Below are 6,668 nucleotides of genomic sequence, written 5' to 3' on the forward strand. Positions count from 1 at the left end.
GCTGATGCAATTTAAGACAAAACAATATTGAATAAATAATATTCACATTATGCACAGAAGCCAGGAGCTGAATGAAGCAGAGCATGTTAAATTCTTAGGAATGCAGTTGGACAGAAACCTATCGTGGTCCTCACACATAGATTATCTAAAAAGTAAACTAAATGGCCCGGTGTTTGCAATGACTATCTTAGACTTCAGTTTATGAAGCGGTGACCAACTATTCTTAGTGACATACAGCAATAGGATTGGAGGAGGAGAATTTGCGCGTCTTCTGGTAGGAGAATGTATGGAGGGCGGGGAATTTTGCCATTGGTGTATGGACGTGCTGACGCATTATTATTCATCTACATCCACGTCTACATGGTTACTCTACAATTCACATTTAAGTGCCTGGCAGAGGGTTCATTGAACCATTTTCATACTACTTCTCTATCATTCCACTCTCGAATGGTGCGTGGGAAAAGGAACACCTAAATCTTTCCGTTTGAGCTCTGATTTCAATTATTTTATTATGATGATCATTTCTCCCAATGTAGATGGGTGTCAACAAAATATTTTCACCTTCAGAAGAGAAAGTTGGTGATTGAAATTTCGTAAATAGATCTCGCCCCAAAGAAAACTGCCTTTGTTTCAGTGACTGCCACCCCAGCTCATGTAGCATATCAGTGACACACTCACCCCTATTGCTTGATAAGATGAAATGAGCTGCCCTTCTTTGCACTATTTCGATGTCCTCGTCAATCCTACCTGGTAAGGATCCCACCCCGCACAGCAATATTACAGCAGAGGACGGACAATTGTAATGTACGTGGTCTCTTTAGTGGGTTTGTCGCATCTTCTAAGTGTTCTGCCAACAAAGCGCAGTCTTTGTTTTGCCTTCCCCACAGTATTATCTATGTGGGCTTTCCAATTTAAGTTGCTCATAATTATAATTCTTAGACATTTAGTTGAACTGACAGCCCTTAGATTTGTGCGATTTATCTTATACCCAAAATTTATCAGATTTCTTTTGGTGCCTAGGTGGATGACCTTGCACTTTTCTTTGTTTACAGCCAATTGCCACTTTTTGCACCATACAGAAATTCTCTGTAGATAATTTTGTAACTGGAATTGATCATTTGATGATTTTACTAGACGGTAAATTACAGCGTCATTTGCAAACAATCTAAGGGGGCTGCTCAGATTATCACCTAAATCATTTATTATGTAAATCAGGAACAGCAGAGGGCCTATGACACTACCTTGTGGAATGCCAGATATCACTTCTATTCTACTTGATGATTTACTGTCTATTACTACGAACTGTAACCTCTCTGAGAGGAAATCACGAATCCAGTCACACAACTGAGACGATACTTCATTTGCACACATTTTTATTAATAGTCACTTGTGAGGAATGGTATCAAAAGCTTTCTGGAAATCTAGGAATATGGAATCAATCTGAGATCCCTTGTCGACAGCACTTGTTACTTCATGGGTTGCACAATAACGATATTTTCTAAATCCTTGTTAATTATGTATCAATAAGTCATTTTCTTCAAGGTGATTCATACTGTTTGAGTGCAGCATATGCTCCAAAATCCTACTGCAAATTGAGGTCAGTGATATGGTCTGTAATTCAATGGGTTACTCCTATTTCCTTTCCTGAATATTGATGTGGCCTGTGCTACTTTCCAGTCTTTAGGAACAGACCTTTTGTCAAGTGTGCGGTTGTATATGATTGCTAAGAAAGGCACTATTGTATCTGCATACTCTGAAAGGAACTTGATTGGTATTCCATCTGGACCAGAAGATTTGCCTTTCTTAACTGATTTGAGTTGTTTCGCAACACATAAGATATCTACTTTTATGTCACCCATGCTAACAGCTTTTCTGCTTTCAAATTCTGGAATATTGACTTTGTGTTCTTTTGTGAAGGAATTACGGAAAACTGTATTTAGTAACTCCGGTGTAGTGACACCATCATTGGTATCATTTCCATCGCTATTGCGTAGTGACAGTATTGACTATTTTTGGCACTGGTGTACTTTACTTATGACCAGAATCTCTTTGGGTTTTCTACGATATTTTGAGACATTGGTTCATTGTGGAAACTATTAAATGCCTCTTGCATTGACATCCGCACTAAATTTTGAGCTTCCATGAATCTTAGCCAATCTTGGGGACGGTAGAATCATGACAAAAATATTAACTTTGCAGAAAAAAATTATCAGAAACATATGCAGTCCAAAGCCAAGAGAATCTTGTTCATAAGAGATCTTAAGAGACTAAGTGTTTCCTCATTGTATCTGTATGAAATAATTCTTTGCACAAGTAATAACCCTAGACTCTTTTTGTCAAATAATTTCCAGCATAGTTACAAAACTAGAAACAAAGAAAGCTTCATGCTACTTACACACAGACTTAATCTTTTTGCACAGCTCCACAATATATGGGAATGGAAGTATACAATAAACTAAAAGACACAAATTTTAGAAAGGTCCAAACTGAGGCAGTAAAAAGAGAATTGTATAGCACCCTGGTGCAGAAATGGTTTTACTCTGTTGATGAATTTTTTAATGATCTCACCATCTGAGCAGGATAAAAACAATGATAATAAATACTATTCAGATTTTATTGTGATTATATAAAAATATTGTATTTCATGTATAATTTATCATAGTTACAAGCTGACAAGTCTCCTGTACATAAAATCAATTATTTATCATTATGAGACAATAAAATTCTGATTCTGATACACAGGAAGACTAGAGAACTGATCTGACAGATTCTCACAGAAAAAAAACATCTTAATTGAAGTTGCTTGATTAAATATCTGATCTTTCAGAAGTATGTACTGGAGTTTGACAAAGAGGTGGTCTCTCCCCACATCTGTTTAACATTGTATTAGACAAAGTCATAAGAGAATGAGAGAAAGAAATTTTAGGTATAACCATCAGGATTTCAGGACGAGAATCAAAATGAAGTGCCTGACTTTTTCTTATGATCTAGCTATCTTCACTAAGGCTAGTGAGGAAACAGGGAATGCCATATAGAAGTTACATGAGCATCAAACAAAGGCCTGCAAATATCATATTAGAAGATTCATTTTATGGAAAATGTAGATAAAAGTATCAGAAGATTCACACTACAAATTAAATATGGGACAATTTCATATGTGCCTTCTTTTCAATATTTCAGAGAAATCAAAGCACCACCTGGGCTAAACAGTAAAGCCAGTTTAGAAAGAGCCATCAAATTCTAGAAAGCATGCAGAATAACATGGAATAACTACAACAAACGAATGATATCCCGTAATGTGAAACTTGGGCATTACAAGACAACTGTCTTGCCTGAAGTACTATATGCCTCAGAAACTACATCTCTAGGAGAGCATTAAAAAATTAATGAAATTGCAAATGGAGAGTGAAAAATTATAAGAAAAATTTAGGTCCCACTAATACAAATGGCATGTGGATTAAAGGAAATACTACACATCTATACAAAGCAGTGGACAAGTTCTCTGATGCAATATGTAGAAGATGGTTGAAATTGTATGGACACATCTGCAGAATAGGCACCACTAGCTTAACAAGAAAACTGCTTAATATAAAAAATTCAAAAAAAGGTAAAAATCACTTGGTTAGAAGAAGTTAAGCAGGACTTATGAAAAGTGAATGCCGCAGAAGATAACATCAGGGAATACACTAACACTTTGGAATCCTAAGTTGCAAATCACACAAGAGGGAGGGGGGGGGGGGGGGGGGGGGGAGGCACACTGAAAAATAGTGGACACAAGAACACAAGAAACAATACAGGAAATTCATTAAGAGATTTTGGAAAGAGGATAAGAAAGAGATGCTGTCAGATCAAGCTAAAAAGTTTGAACATACTCTTCAACTGGGTGTAACAAAGAAAGAAGAAGAATACTAGAAGGAGAAATGATTTTACAACCCACCACTCACCCTTAGTGTGACACAGAAAGGAGAGAGGCACTCGTCCATAAAAATCTTTGACAATCTACCTGGTGATATAAATATTTTAAGGGATAATAAAATTACAGTCAACATGAATGGAAGTAATATCTGCTTGACAACTCCTATACTACAGAAGAATTTCTGAACAGAGTGTGTATGTGTATGTGTATGTTTAAGAGAGGGACACATTGAATATACTTTCAAGATGGACCCAAGTCTCACTTAGGCACTGGTCCATAGCTGTAGGCATAATATCTCCTGAACTATGTGTTGTGCAACGACATAATTTAGCAGCTACATTCAGTAGTACAAGTGTTTATTTTTTCTGCAAAATTTGGTACAAATAGATTTAGTAGTGAAGAAATGATAAATTAAAAAGAAAAAAAAGAAGAAGAAAGAGAGAGAGAGAAGTGCAAGTAGGACTCACCTTCTGAGGGTTCCGTACAAACTTAATTACATATATAGGTAGCTCATCTGTATGTTTTGATGAGTGAGTTTGCAAGTATCAAGACAAATACCATAAATGATCAAATCTTTTGATTTCAATGACTGCTGAGGGACCATAGCCATGAATCTCAACTTGATATCTCTACCCATTTTTGAGAAAAATAGGTCTTGACAAATACCTAGTACCTTCTGACTTCACTGACTTAGGGGATTAAATTTCTTACACAACAATGGGACCATGGACCGTAGTATTTGACATTAACCTGGTTTTAACTGAGGGAAAGATGGACAACAAATGGCAAAAATATTTTTTAATGTGATATAATTACAAATCAACATTTTTCAGATTTTTTCCTTTACTTATCCTGTGAAACCTTGCTTTTTGCCAAATTTCAAGACACTAGGTCAGTGGAAAGTAAACTATAGTTACATATACCAATGAGTGTACCTGCATTATTATATTAGTGTGTGACACATAGCTAAGGAGATATGACTCATAAACATTGAGAAAATAGCTTTTCCATAACACTGAGTACAAATTACTAAGACCATACTTATCCAGTGTTTGAGAATAAGAGCACTTAGCAACTTCCAAAAAATTTTAAACATATGTAATCCAAAACTTTTTAAAGCTATTTCTCGCTTACATGTGTAACATCAAGTATTTATCACATAAATTAACTCATCTGTAAAGTAACCAGAAGCTTGAAACTGTTTTATGCATGGTAGTTTGATTCTTTAAATAAACAGGGCTTTGCTGGCATTGATAGATAATGTGAGGGTACAGTTGAACACATAATTTAAACTTTTTAAATTTATTTTTTAAATTTTTTAAAATTTTGTGGGACCACAGTAATCTATTAACGGAATGTAAATTAAGTGAATAAAACTTAAATGAATTAATTATGTTCTTAGAAGAGGAGTTTGTGGCACAACTTGGCTACAGGGTGGCGCACGAAATGTGTTACCATTTTGTTTTTGAATATAAACTTTATCGTCAATACAATCTGAAAGGAACATATACTACAATGAAGAGCCATCCGTGGAGATTTGTTCTAACTCAGCACATGCTCAATATGTCCACCATTTCGTTTCCTAACTTCCTTCAAATGAACACTGAAGTTACTGATTAACCTACGGCACAAGTCTTCCGTAATTTCACTGCAAGCTTGAAGAATAAGTCTTCTGAGCTCCATTAAATCACATGGACGTTTTGGGAAAACTTTTTCCTTTAGGTACCCCCAAAGAAAAAAGTCACATGGATTGAGGTCTGGACTATCGGGGGGCCAATTTTGTCCGTCACTGAAGCGACCTGGATATTTGAGTGAAATGATCCACATGTCGAAATGCTTGTGTAAAAACTCCAACACAATGTTTGCGGTATGTGGCCTTGCTCAATCTTGCATGAACCACTGCGTGTTGAAGGGCCAGGCAGCAGCAAGAAGCTGTGGAATGAAGCTATTGTGAAGCATGCTCAAATAACGCTTGCTGTTCACAGTTTCTTCAAAGAAAAAGGGTCCATTAAGTCCGTGACTGGAAATTGCTGCTCACACTGTAATCCTCAGAGCATAATGTTGTTGTTCATGAAGCACTTGTGGGTTTTCAGTGGCCCAAAAGCATACATTTTGTTTGTTAACCACACCATCTAAATGAAAATGCGCCTCGTCTGAAAACCAAACGTTGTTGAGAGTTTCTTCCCTATCCACCGCCCACTGAGCAAACAGTAGTCTCTGCTGCTTGTGTTCTTCAGTGAGCTTCAGTGCACAGATCATCTTGTATGAGTACATATGGAGGTCGCTTTTAAGAATGCGTTGAATGGAGCGTCTAGATATTCCCAGTTGCACTGCTGCCTTTCTACACGATTTCCCGGGACTTCTCTGTACAGCAACTCATACCACTTCGATATTCTCCGGTGAACAAACAAGCTCAGGCTGAGGTCGCTTCGCTTCCAATACTGTTCCTTCCTGTACAAATTTATCGTACAACCTGTGGATGGTCTTCTTGCAAGGGACCCATTGTGTGTTAAACTGTTGTCGAAAATGCCTCTGACTCACAACAACGTTTTTCATTTCATGAAAAAGTAACACAATTGCCGATTGTTGCTGTGTTGTCAGTTCTCCATTGTCAGCCATTGTGCTTACTAGTCTCCTAGTGGCAGTATCATGAATTACACTTCATTTCATAACTCATTTGTTTTTCCAAGCTCTGCTGGTACTGCTGTAGAGATCCCAGCGGGATATCTAATGTGCGTCATAAATTGTGAAA

This window comes from Schistocerca cancellata, chromosome 7 (genome assembly GCF_023864275.1).
Source record: "Schistocerca cancellata isolate TAMUIC-IGC-003103 chromosome 7, iqSchCanc2.1, whole genome shotgun sequence".
Lineage (NCBI taxonomy): Eukaryota > Metazoa > Arthropoda > Insecta > Orthoptera > Acrididae > Schistocerca > Schistocerca cancellata.